The 14,185-nt window shown below is 47.1% G+C and overlaps 1 protein-coding gene across 3 annotated transcripts in view; it reads right to left on the bottom strand.

The window, feature by feature from the left end:
- The window catches only part of SLC38A7 (solute carrier family 38 member 7), a 54,319-nt gene that overhangs the window by 1,562 nt on the left and 38,572 nt on the right, over positions 1–14,185 (bottom strand). The window lies entirely within an intron of this gene.

Raw genomic sequence — 14,185 nt, 5'->3', positions numbered from 1 at the left:
CATACGAAAAATGAGATTGATGTCTTACCTTGTAAATCTCTTTCTTCGAGGACATCAGGGGCCACAGCCATTACAGTGGGTAAGAGCTCCAGCACCCTAGAGGTTAACTTTAACTGCCTCCCAGGCAGCCAGGCTCCTCCCCTCCTTTACCCCGCCTCCCGGTCAAGGACCTCAGTTTTTTTAACAAGCCAAGGAAGGAGACAAGAGAGAAGGAAGAGAAGCACCACACAGAAACACATTCTGAAACATGTTAGTACCCTCAACAGAGGAATAATATAACCAATGAAACGTAACTTTAACGTAACTGAAGCAGGCGCGGCAGGGAGGGATCCCTGTGCCCATGATGTCCTTGAAGAAAAAGATTTACCAGGTAAGACATAAATCTAATTTTCTCCTTCGGGAGACATCAGGGGCCACAGCCATTACAGTGGGACATCCTAAAGCAGCCACCTATGGGCCGAGTCCTGGGAGACAAACGTATCAAAAGCGTAAAAAAAGCAAGAAAAGTAGCAACTGACAACCAAGTCGCGGCTCTGCAAATTTGCTCAGCTGTTGCACCGCCCCTAACAACCGAAGACGCCCCCACAGATCTAGTGGAATGTGCTTGGATACCACCCGGAACCGGAAGGGAGGTGCCCAGGTATGCCTGCCTGATGACAGAACAAATCTAGGGGGCAATAGTTTGTTTAGTGGCCGGCCATCCTCTCTTTTGAAAGCCATACAGCACAAAGAGACTTGCGAAAAGACAGAGAGTGGCGCACGTAGATGCGCAATGCCCAGACAACCTCCAAAGAGGACTGATCCGGAGACTCATCTGACCCCTGAAAGGCCAGAACCACGATTTCCTAGTTAACGTGGAAACTGGACACCACCTTCGATAAGTGAGAAGGGACGGTGCGAAGAACCGCCTGGTCAGTGTGCAAGACCAGGAAAGGGGACTTGCAAGACAGAGCAGACAGATCCGACACCCTCCGGCTGATGCTATTGCCAATAAGAAAACAGTTTTCCAGGTAAGCCAACACAGGTCCACGGACCGCAAAGGCTCAAATGGTCGTTTCTGAAGCGCAGATAACACAAGGGAAAGGTCCCACGGAGCAACCAGGGGGACAAAGGGAGGCTGGATATGCAAAACACCCTGCAGGAATGTGCGGGCATCCGGCAAAAGTGCTAATCTGTGGCAAAACCAGATGGACAAAGCTGAGACTTGAACCTTTAAGGTAGATAAGTGCATTCCGGCCTTCGGACCCTTCTGTAAGAAAGATAGAATCCGAGTCAGGCGGTAAGTCCTAGGATTGAAGTGGCGAGTTCTACACCAAACAAAGTAGGCCCGCCAAACACGATGGTAAGCCCTCGCTGAGGAAGCCTTCCTTGCTCTAAGCATGGTGGAGATTACTCGTGCATTAAACAGGGCTCTCAACAGGGAGGTCTCAATAGCCACCCCATCAAAGCCAGACGCCTCAGATCTGGATGCAGACACGGACCCTGAGAGAGAAGGTCCAGGCGCAATGGAAGGCAAATCGGGGGGGCCACCGACATAGCCTGAAGATCTGAGAACCAGACTCGTCTGGGCCAATGCGGAGCCACCAGGATTAATGTGCCCCCTCTGCCTTCAGTTTGCGTTTAACCACTCGCAGGAGGAGGGAGAATGGCGGGAAGGCATACATCAGCCTGAACGGCCACAGGGCGGACAGGGCGTCCAACAAGATGGCGGCCAGGTCGCGAGCCCTGGATCCGTAAAGAGGGACCTTGTGGTTGTGTTGAGAGGCCATCAAGTCCACCTCGGGTAAACATCACCGTCGTACCAGCATCTGGAACACCTCCTGATGGAGGCACCATCCGCCAGCATTCAATGTTTGAGGGCTTAGGAAGTCCACTTCCCAATTCTGGACTCATGGGATAAAGACCGCTGAAAGAGCCGGAATCTTCTTTTCCGCCCACTGAAAGATGCGGGATGCTTCCACCATTGCGGCCCGGCTGCGAGAGCCGCCCTGGTGGTTGATATAAGCCACAGTGGTCGCATTGTCCGACTGGACCTGCACCGGGCGACCCCTCAGCCAGGGTTCCGCCAGGCAAAGAGCTCGGAAGACCGACCTCAGTTCGAGGACATTGATTTGAAGCTTGGCCTCCGAGGTAGACCAAAGGCCTTGGAACGACCTCTGGCAAGTGACCGCTCCCCAACCGTGGAGACTGGCATCCGTGGTGAGGAGGGTCCATTGGTGGATCCAGAATGGCCGTCCCGTCGTGAGGTTCTGGTCCAGGAGCAACCATGAGAGAGATGGACTGTCAGCAATAAGGTAATCATCTGAGATCGGAGAAAACGGTAGTATCCCGACCACTTGGAGAGGATCTCCTTCTGAAGGGGGCGGGAGTGAAACTGGGCATATTCCACCATGTCGAAGGCCGACACCATGGAACCCAGTACCTTCATGCAAGCATGCATGGACACCCGTCGAGGAGAGAGGAGCCGACGAATTCGGGACTGCAGAGTCCGACGACGGTCCTCTGGCAGGTAGATCCTCTGATGGATGGTGTCCAACCTGGCCCCCAGGTGAACCATCGACTGGGCCAGAATCAGTGAAGACTTTTGAAGACCAATTGATGATCCAGCGGTGTCGTTCCAGGAGCTGTATCACCACAGTCAGGTGGTCCAGGAGAAGGTCTGCAGAATGCGCGAGAATCAACAGGTCGTCCAAATATGGAAGTATCCGGATACCCTGGCTGCGCAGACTGCTGCCCATCACTTTCGTGAATACACGGGGGCAGTGGACAGACCAAATGGTAGGGCCCGGAACTGAAAATGCCGGTCCAGGATGGCAAAGCGCAGGAACCGTGGATGTTCCGGACGGATGGGGATGTGCAAATACGTATCCTGAATGACCATGGATGCCATGAAGTCCCCTGGCTGAAGGGCCAAGACAATTGCGCGTAGGGTCTCCATCCTGAACTTGGAAACATGTACAAACTTGTTGAGCTTCTTTAAGTTGAGGATGGGCATGTAGGAACCGTTTGGTTTCCTGACCAGGAAAAGGCTGGCGTAAAACCCCGAACCCCTTTGGGCCAAAGATGACTCCTGTTTGGAGCAAACGTTGAACTGACACTCTGCACTTTTCCAGGTCTGATGGTAGACTCATGGAAAAGAATGATCTCGGTGGGCGATGCCAAAAAGTTAAGGAGTAGCCCCGAGAGACCACCTCCTGAACCCAAGCGTCTGTGGTGGATTCCAGCCAGATGGCCGAAAACCCCAACAGATGGCCGCCCACCTTGGGATCTCCCAGGTGGGGACCCACCCCGTCATGCGGAGGGCTTGTCCGCAGGCTTGGGGTCGGGTGTCTGGTGGCCCAGGGACGCTTGCCTCTAGGACGGGAGGAGCTGGCCCCCTGGGAAGATCTGGAGGAGAAGGCCTGTCCCCTACCACGGCCCTGGAAACGAAAGGACTGAAAAGCAGGCCGGAGCCGTGTAGCCGGGGTGGATGGTAGGAAGGCAGTTTTTGAAGCTGTCACCGTAGCGACCATTTTATCCAGTTTAGGACCGAATAAGAGGGAACTGTCGAAAGGGAAGAGCCTCCAAAGTCTTCTTAGAGTCAGTGTCAGACTTCCAGGAACGCAGCCATAGGGATCTGCGGGCAGCCACTGCTGAAGCTGACACCCTAGAGGAGAGAGTAGCGGAATCAAGAGCTGCCTCGCCTAAGTAGAGGGCAGCCTGATGTATCAACTCTATAGTAGGCAGTAGAGTTTCTGCTGGGGTCCCCTCAGACACCCCTGCCGCCAGGACAGTAGGCCTCCTCCAAATAATCGTCATTCTGATCCTCGTCCTCCTCGTCATCATCCGAATCATGCATGAGGAGGGGCCGGAGTGCCGCAGCTTTTTAACTAAAGACCTGCGTCTAGGAAGCATGGGGGCGGAGCTATGGCGACGTGGACGTGACGTAAGCCCGTCACGGCCTGGCTCCCCAGCGGAGGTGGACATGCTAGCGTCCTCCTGACTCGCGCCTGAAGCCGCCTGAGCCTCCTGAAGCCGCCTGCTGCCGGTGGATACCGTCTGATGCCGCGGCCCCACGTCGGGGATGACAGCAGTCACCAGGCACCTCGCCGCTCAGTCTAACAGCTCCCTTCTCCCGCTCGGAGAGCATAACAGGGGAAAGAGTCCGGAGTCTCAAGCAGACGACTGAGGCGCTCCAGCACACCGCTGAGACGCCTCAAACGTCCACACAGCCCGGTTCCGTAAGACTACAGCTATCATCCTGGTAAGCAGAGGGGAAACCTGGAGCGGAAGAGTCGTGGTTACACCCGAGGATAAGCTGGAAAAGAGGTATTATCTTGCTGTGCGGAGTGCCTGTTAGTTACACGATTAACTTTCTTCAGTATACGCATTGCTGGAAATTGGCTCATTTTGGGACATCCTCTGATATATTTGATAGACATCAGCAAGAGAACTCCAACGTGTTGTGAATTGACGTAGAGGCACAGGCCTGATACCAAATACAGCCATGGGGAAAACGGGCCAGAATTCGGCCGCGGCACGTCTGGCAAAGTATGCTAGACCTCAGTCACAGCCACAATCTGTTAATAGCTCGCTGACAGCTAATACTTCCCTCACAGATACCCCCCAAGCCTCACCAGCAAAGCCGCCTCCAGTAAGTGACACTCCGGAGGTAACTCTATCACAAGTGCTGGAAGCAGTGAGTAAATGTGAATCACACTTAACAGATCAAATCAATAAAGTACAAGCCGACACCTCAATTCTCAGAAATGATGTACAATCCATACGTGATCGTTTGACTGAGATGGAGACACGTATATCGCTAGTGGAGGATGAGGTTAACCCTCTAAAAGCCCAAGTTAAAGCTTTAACGGGTGAAGCCGCTGATATGCGGGCAAAAATTACAGATATTGAAGCCAGAATGCGGAGGAATAACATTCGTTTCGTGGGGTTTGAGGAGAGGATAGAGGGAGACTCCCCGGAACACTTTTTGTATAATTGGCTTTTGAATGCATTAGGGAAAGACTCCCTCAGTCCCTATTTCTCAATCGAGAGGGCCCATCGTGTCCCAGCACGTCCCCCTCCTCCTGGGTCCCCTCCTCGCACGATCATTGCAAAGATCTTTCATTATCAAGATCGAGTTACCATTTTACGCTTAGCCCGTGAAAAAAAAAATCTATCCTACAATGGAGCGAGGATCGCGGTCTTCCCAGATTTTCCTATAGAGACTCAGCGGGCAAGAGCTAAATATCGTGACATTAAAGTAAAGCTTAGGCATCTTAAATTGAAATATGCAATGTTATATCCTGCAAAATTAAGGGTTGACGTGGATGGAGCTGTTAAATTTTTCTTTTCTCCTGAAGAAGCAGCTAGGTGGTTGGACATTACATTTCCAGGCCCTCTTCAATTAGCTGCATTAAAATAAGGTTGAGTTCATGGTGAAGGGGGTTAACGTGAAAGGGGGATCAGTTAAATATAAAATTTGTATGTAATTGAGTCCTTAAAACCTTTGGCTGGGGAGCCGGCCACGTATGGATAGCTCAAGGATTTATTAGAGCCAGGGGTTACGTTGTTATGGGGGTAGGTGTGCCGACGGGGTGTCGTCATGCAGGGTGGGGGAGGGGGGATGGGGGTCCGTGTTTTATGTATGTTTGTCAGTCTTGTTCTTGGATTCTAGCAGTATTATGTACAGATTTGGTGGTCAGGATAGGAAAGTGTAAAAATCCCTTTTCTCTTCTTAAAATATGGTTACCTTTGTGACATGGAATACTAGGGGACTAAATAATAAGCTGAAGAGATCTATAGTGCTGAATCAGTGTAAAAAATGGGGTGCTGATATTGTTTGTTTACAAGAAACCCATCTTACTAAGCATCGCATAGATACGCTTAAAAGACCATGGATAGGTTATAGTTTTCACTCTACATTTACGAACCTCTCTAGAGGGGTGTCAATACTGGTTAAAAAAACTGTCAATTTTGAATGTTTTTCTACTACTATAGACCCTAATGGAAACTACACGTTTGTTTATTGTACTATCGATAATTTTAGGTTATGCATTCTGGCGATATATGTCCCCCCTCCATTCTCTTTCGAGGTCTTAACCCCTTCCCGACATTTGACGTACATTTACGTCATGGTCGGGATGTACTTCCCGACACATGGCATAAATGTACGTCATGACTTGTAACTGTCACTGCGTCTAGAGACGCAGTGACAGAGGGACGATGTCTGCTGTCCCTGACAGCAGACATGTCCCTGCATGCCCAGGGGGGGCTGCGATGCCGCCCCCCCGTCGGCGATCGCTGTGATTGGCTGTTCAGTGTGAACAGCCATTCACAGCGTTTTCCTGTGTTACCAGCGAATCAGACGCTCGGTAACACAGGTGTCAATCACCGCCGGGCGTCAGGGGACATGAGGGGGTCATCGGTGACGACGACACCTCACCCCACCTGCCCCCAAGGCTGTGATTGGTCCGTGGGACCCACGGACCAATCACAGCCAAGGCGCGACATTTAAACTAACGGTGACTGCGCTGCAGACGCCATTCCGGTCTGGAATTGCGTGCAGAGCGGTCACCGTGCCTATCTGCCGTGATACTGACCTGATCCTTGCAAATACTTACCTGATCCTTGCAAATACCTTACCTGATCACCTGATCACTGCTTGTAGCGTGCTGGATGCTTCCTGGATCTGACTTCTTGTGACTTCCTGCTGCTGCTGCAGTGTGATAGAGAGATAGAGAGAGATAGAGAGAGAGATAGAGAGAGATAGAGAGAGATAGAGAGATAGTGACAGAGAGTGCTATATTTTGTGTCTGCTACCCCCCTTTTTGGGGGTGCAGGTTTTTTTTTTATATATATATATAACTGTCAGTGCTGCTGCTGCAGTGTCATAGAGTGATAGATAGTGATAGATAGTGAGAGATAGAGAGATAGTGATAGAGAGTGCTATATTTTGTGTCTGCTACCCCCCCTTTTTGGGGCTGCAGGGTTTTTTTTATACATATAACTGTCAGTGCTGCTGCTGCAGTGTCATAGAGTGATAGATAGTGATAGATAGTGAGAGATAGAGAGATAGAGAGATAGTGATAGAGAGTGCTATATTTTGTGTCTGCTACCCCCCCTTTTTGGGGCTGCAGGGTTTTTTTTTATATATATAACTGTCAGTGCTGCTGCTGCAGTGTCATAGAGTGATAGATAGTGATAGATAGTGAGAGATAGAGAGATAGTAATAGAGAGTGCTATATTTTGTGTCTGCTACCCCCCCTTTTTGGGGCTGCAGGGTTTTTTTTATATATATAACTGTCAGTGCTGCTGCTGCAGTGTCATAGAGTGATAGATAGTGAGAGATAGAGAGATAGATAGAGAGAGATAGATAGATAGAGATAGTGACAGAGAGTGATAGAGAGTGCTATATTTTGTGTCTGCTACCCCCCCCTTTTGTGCTGATCAGTATATCTGTGCTGATCAGCAACTTTTTGGGGGTGCAGGGTTTTTTTTTTTATATATACCTGCCAGTTGCACTGTCAGTTGCACCAAAGGTTGTGCACCTGCTGCCCCTCACTGGTAATCAGTGTCGCATCACTGATCACCTTTTTTTTTTGTTTTTGAGGGTGCTGTGGGGTATTTTTTTAATCAAATTTTTTTGATCAAATTCCTGTTGCCTTTGAGCGCTGTTCAGTGACGGACGTTACTGACCAACATCTGTGCTCAATTTTTGGCGCAGGACCTTTTTTTTTTTTTCTGCACTACATACACACTACACACTACATACTACATTGAAATAAAGTTTGTACCCCCCCTACACTATACACGTGTTAAAACATTTCACTACCAGAAACACAAAAATAAAAATGGCATCCCAAATGTCATCCCAGTCATCCAGAAGAATGTATTCAGCGGAGGAGGCATATGCCATGCTTGCCTCTGACTCTGACACAGCCAGTGAGGCAAGCGGGGAATTTGAAGGATTCATCTTAAGCTCCTCTTCCTCCTCTAGTGATGAGGGACCCCCTCAAAGACGCCCCCGTAGAGCAGCTGAGACCCCCCCCCCCAATAATTGATCTCGTATGGACCCCACTACCAGACAATTTTGAGCCCCAGGTTCCTGAGTTTTTGGCCATCCCAGGAATCCAATTTGATTCAACAGGTCTCAGAGAAATTGACTTTTTCAAATTATTTTTCTCTGATGATTTTATAAATTTAATGGTGGACCAAACTAATTTATATGCCCAGCAGTTTATTGCTCAAAACCCCACGTCATCATTTGCTAGGTGGACCCCTGTAGATGCAGTAGAGATGATGACGTTTTGGGGTCTGGTGTTTCATATGGGCATAGTAAAAAAGCCAGAAATTAGGCAATATTGGAGTACAGATGTTCTGTACAGCACCCCACTTTACCGTATGGCCATGACCCGGAATCGTTTTGAGTTAATCCTTAAATTTTTGCATTACAACGATAATGCACAGTGCCCACCCAGAGATGATCCCACCTTTGACCGGCTATTCAAAGTCAGGCCGGTCATTGATCACTTCAGTGCCAAATTTGAAGAGATGTACATCCCAGATAAATTCATTTGCATAGACGAGTCCCTTATACATTTTAAAGGAAGGGTTAAATTCCGCCAGTACCTTCCCAGTAAGAGGGCAAGGTATGGCATAAAAATGTATAAGCTGTGTGAAAGCACCTCAGGGTACACCCACAGGTTTAGGGTATATGAAGGGAAGGATTCAAGAATTGAACCGCCAGAATGTTCCCCCTCCCTCGTAGGTGTTAGTGGAAAAATTGTCTGGGATTTAGTGCACCCCTTCCTGGATAAAGGTTATCACCTCTATGTGGATAACTTTTACACCAGCATCCCCCTGTTTAAGGCCCTTGGTTCAAGAGGTACAGCAGCTTGCGGTACTGTGCGCAAGAACCAAAGAGGCCTCCCAAAAACGCACATTGCCCAAGTAATGAGAAGGGGTGAAAGCAGGGGAATATGCACCGAAAATATGTTGTTGGTCAAATATAAGGACAAGAGGGATGTCCTTATACTGACAACAATTCACGGAGACAGTACCACCTCCGTCCCTGTACGAGGTACCAGTACCCACACCTCAAAACCTAATTGTATCCTGGATTACAATAGGTACATGGGCGGAGTGGATCTTTCAGATAAGGTACTGAAGCCGTACAGTGCCCTGCGGAAAACAAAAATCTGGTACAAGAAGGTGGCCGTGTATATCATCCAGATGGCACTGTATAACGCTTACGTGCTATTCCGTTCTACCAGCCAGAGGGGGACATTTATGCACTTTCAAGAGGAAGTCATAAAGGGCCTAATATTTGGGAACCAGCAGGCAGAGGGCCCCAGTACTTCTAGTACTGGCCCCCGTATTGTACCAGGGCAGCATTTTCCTGATGAAATCCCCTCCACTGGAAAAAAGGGCAGGACACAAAAAAGGTGCAAAGTTTGCTATAAAAAGGGAATAAGAAAGCAAACTATTTTCCAGTGTGACACTTGCCCCGACAAACCCGGCCTATGTATAAAGGAGTGTTTTAAAATATACCACACATCTATGGATTATTAGGTTCATCATTTCACCGTGCTTCGGGGGTCTTGCTAATGCCACATAGCACCCACCATTCATTCCACCAGAATCTGAGCCGCAAAATCCAAAAATCACTCCTTCCCTTCTGAGTCCTGCCATGCACCCAACTGGTATTTTTTGGTCACATGTGAGGCATTGCCGTACTCGGGAGAAATTGGGGCACAGATTTTGGGGTGCTTTTTCTCCTTCATACCTTATGAAAATGACAAATTTTGAGCCAGAACTGCATTTTTGTGTAAAAAAATGTAATTTTTCATTTTCACTGCCCAGTTGTATCAAAATTGGTGAAACCCCTGGGGGTTTGAAATGTACACTATACCCCTAGATGAATTCCCTGAGGGGTGTAGTTTGCAAAATGGGGTCACTTGTGGGGGGGTTCCACTGTATTGGTGCTTTGGGGGTCTTGCTAATGCGACATAGCACCCACCAACATTCCACCACCAAAAATCACTCCTTCCCTTCTGAGTCCTGCCATGCACCCAACTGGTATTTTTTGGTCACATATGAGGCATTGCCATACTCGGGAGAAATTGGGGCACAGATTTTGGGGTGCTTTTTCTCCTTCATACCTTATGAAAATGAAAAATTTGGAGCCAGAACTGCATTTTTGTGTAAAAAATGTAATTTTTCAGTTGCACAGCCCAGTTGTATCAAAATTGGTGAAACCCCTGGGGGTTTGAAATGTACACTATACCCCTAGATGAATTCCCTGAGGGGTGTAGTTTGCAAAATGGGGTCACTTGTGGGGGGGTTCCACTGTATTGGTGCTTCGGGGGTCTTGCTAATGCGACATAGCACCCACCAACATTCCACCAGAATCTGAGCTGCAAAATCCAAAAATCACTCCTTCCCTTCTGAGTCCTGCCATGCACCCAACTGGTATTTTTTGGTCACATGTGAGGCATTGCCATACTCGGGAGAAATTGGGGCACAGATTTTGGGGTGCTTTGTCTCCTTCATTCCTTGTGAAAATGAAAAAATTTGAGCCAGAACTGCATTTTTGTGTAAAAAATGTAATTTTTCAGTTGCACAGCCCAGTTGTATCAAAATTGGTGAAACCCCTGGGGGTTTGAAATGTACACTATACCCCTAGATGAATTCCCTGAGGGGTGTAGTTTGCAAAATGGGGTCACTTGTGGGGGGGTTCCACTGTATTGGTGCTTTGGGGGTCTTGCTAATGCGACATAGCACCCACCAACATTCCACCACCAAAAATCACTCCTTCCCTTCTGAGTCCTGCCATGCACCCAACTGGTATTTTTTGGTCACATATGAGGCATTGCCATACTCGGGAGAAATTGGGGCACAGATTTTGGGGTGCTTTTTCTCCTTCATACCTTATGAAAATGAAAAATTTGGAGCCAGAACTGCATTTTTGTGTAAAAAATGTAATTTTTCAGTTGCACAGCCCAGTTGTATCAAAATTGGTGAAACCCCTGGGGGTTTGAAATGTACACTATACCCCTAGATGAATTCCCTGAGGGGTGTAGTTTGCAAAATGGGGTCACTTGTGGGGGGGTTCCACTGTATTGGTGCTTCGGGGGTCTTGCTAATGCGACATAGCACCCACCAACATTCAACCAGAATCTGAGCTGCAAAATCCAAAAATCACTCCTTCCCTTCTGAGTCCTGCCATGCACCCAACTGGTATTTTTTGGTCACATGTGAGGCATTGCCATACTCGGGAGAAATTGGGGCACAGATTTTGGGGTGCTTTGTCTCCTTCATTCCTTGTGAAAATGAAAAAATTTGAGCCAGAACTGCATTTTTGTGTAAAAAATGTAATTTTTCAGTTGCACAGCCCAGTTGTATCAAAATTGGTGAAACCCCTGGGGGTTTGAAATGTACACTATACCCCTAGATGAATTCCCTGAGGGGTGTAGTTTGCAAAATGGGGTCACTTGTGGGGGGGTTCCACTGTATTGGTGCTTGGGGGGTCTTGCTAATGCGACATAGCACCCACCAACATTCCACCAGAATCTGAGCTGCAAAATCCAAAAATCACTCCTTCCCTTCTGAGTCCTGCCATGCACCCAACTGGTATTTTTTGGTCACATGTGAGGCATTGCCGTACTCGGGAGAAATTGGGGCACAGATTTTGGGGTGCTTTTTCTCCTTCATTCCTTGTTAAAATGACAAATTTTGAGCCAGAACTGCATTTTTGTGTAAAAAAATGTAATTTTTCATTTTCACTGCCCAGTTGTATCAAAATTGGTGAAACCCCTGGGGGTTTGAAATGTACACTATACCCCTAGATGAATTCCCTGAGGGGTGTAGTTTGCAAAATGGGGTCGCTTGTGGGGGGGTTCCACTGTATTGGTGCTTTGGGGGTCTTGCTAATGCGACATAGCACCCACCAACATTCCACCACCAAAAATCACTCCTTCCCTTCTGAGTCCTGCCATGCACCCAACTGGTATTTTTTGGTCACATATGAGGCATTGCCATACTCGGGAGAAATTGGGGCACAGATTTTGGGGTGCTTTTTCTCCTTCATACCTTATGAAAATTAAAAATTTGGAGCCAGAACTGCATTTTTGTGTAAAAAAATGTAATTTTTCATTTTCACTGCCCAGTTGTATCAAAATTGGTGAAACCCCTGGGGGTTTGAAATGTACACTATACCCCTAGATGAATTCCCTGAGGGGTGTAGTTTGCAAAATGGGGTCACTTGTGGGGGGGTTCCACTGTATTGGTGCTTGGGGGGTCTTGCTAATGCGACATAGCACCCACCAACATTCCACCAGAATCTGAGCTGCAAAATCCAAAAATCACTCCTTCCCTTCTGAGTCCTGCCATGCACCCAACTGGTATTTTTTGGTCACATGTGAGGCATTGCCGTACTCGGGAGAAATTGGGGCACAGATTTTGGGGTGCTTTTTCTCCTTCATTCCTTGTTAAAATGACAAATTTTGAGCCAGAACTGCATTTTTGTGTAAAAAAAATGTAATTTTTCATTTTCACTGCCCAGTTGTATCAAAATTGGTGAAACCCCTGGGGGTTTGAAATGTACACTATACCCCTAGATGAATTCCCTGAGGGGTGTAGTTTGCAAAATGGGGTCACTTGTGGGGGGGTTCCACTGTATTGGTGCTTTGGGGGTCTTGCTAATGCGACATAGCACCCACCAACATTCCACCACCAAAAATCACTCCTTCCCTTCTGAGTCCTGCCATGCACCCAACTGGTATTTTTTGGTCACATATGAGGCATTGCCATACTCGGGAGAAATTGGGGCACAGATTTTGGGGTGCTTTTTCTCCTTCATACCTTATGAAAATGAAAAATTTGGAGCCAGAACTGCATTTTTGTGTAAAAAAATGTAATTTTTCATTTTCACTGCCCAGTTGTATCAAAATTGGTGAAACCCCTGGGGGTTTGAAATGTACACTATACCCCTAGATGAATTCCCTGAGGGGTGTAGTTTGCAAAATGGGGTCACTTGTGGGGGGGTTCCACTGTATTGGTGCTTTGGGGGTCTTGCTAATGCGACATAGCACCCACCAACATTCCACCAGAATCTGTGCTGCAAAATCCAAATATCACTCCTTCCCTTCTGAGTCCTGCCATGCACCCAACTGGTATTTTTTGGTCACATGTGAGGCATTGCCATACTCGGGAGAAATTGGGGCACAGATTTTGGGGTGCTTTGTCTCCTTCATTCCTTGTGAAAATGACAAATTTGGAGCCAGAACTGCATTTTTGTGTAAAAAAATTAATTTTTCATTTTCACTGCCCAGTTGTACCACAATTGGTGAAACCCCTGGGGGTTTGAAATGTACACTATACCCCTAGATGAATTCCCTGAGGGGTGTAGTTTGCAAAATGGGGTCACTTGTGGGGGGGTTCCTAACTTTTAGCATCTTATGGTGCCTAGAAACCTACATGGTGCCTAAAAAATAATCTCATAAAAAGGAGGCTCCAAAATCAAGTAGGTGCTCCTTCTATTATGAAGCCTGTGGTTTGGTCAACGTGCACACTAGGGCCACATATAGGATATTTATGAAAACAAAAGAATTGGGGGAATCAATTTTTAGTCACATTTCTCTAGTAAAATGTACTGTGTTCCTTAGAAAAATGTATTAAAATTGCAAATCTGCAAAAAAAATGAAATTTTGAAATTTCACCTACACTTTGTTTTAATTCCTGTGAAACACCTAAAGGGTTAACAAACTTCCAAAATGCTGTTTTGAATACTGTGAGGGGTGCAGTTTTTGAAATGGCATCATTTATGGGGGTGTCTCACATACAAGTCCCTCAAAGTCACATCAGAACTGAGCTGGTCCCTAAAAAAATCAGTGTTTGAAATTTTCTTGAAAATTTGAAAATTTGCTATTCATATTGTAAGCCTCCTAGTGTCCAAAAAAATTAAAAGGAAGTTGAAATAATGATGGAAACATAAAGTAGACATATGGTCTATGTTAGTTATTAACTATTTTGAGTGGTATGATTATTTGTCTCACAAGCAGAAAATTTAACATTTTGCAAATTGATAAATTTCCCATTTTTTTCCGACATTTTGGTATTTTTCACAAAAAAACACAGACTGTATCGACGAAAATTTACCACTAACTTGAAGTACAATGTGTCACGAAAAAACAATCTCAAAATC

The sequence above is a fragment of the Crinia signifera genome, chromosome 11 (assembly GCF_055691185.1).
Source record: "Crinia signifera chromosome 11, ASM5569118v1, whole genome shotgun sequence".
In the NCBI taxonomy this organism is placed as follows: Eukaryota; Metazoa; Chordata; class Amphibia; order Anura; family Myobatrachidae; genus Crinia; species Crinia signifera.
The sequence above is the reverse complement of the archived record's forward strand: the minus strand, read 5'-3'. Positions and strand labels throughout refer to the sequence as shown.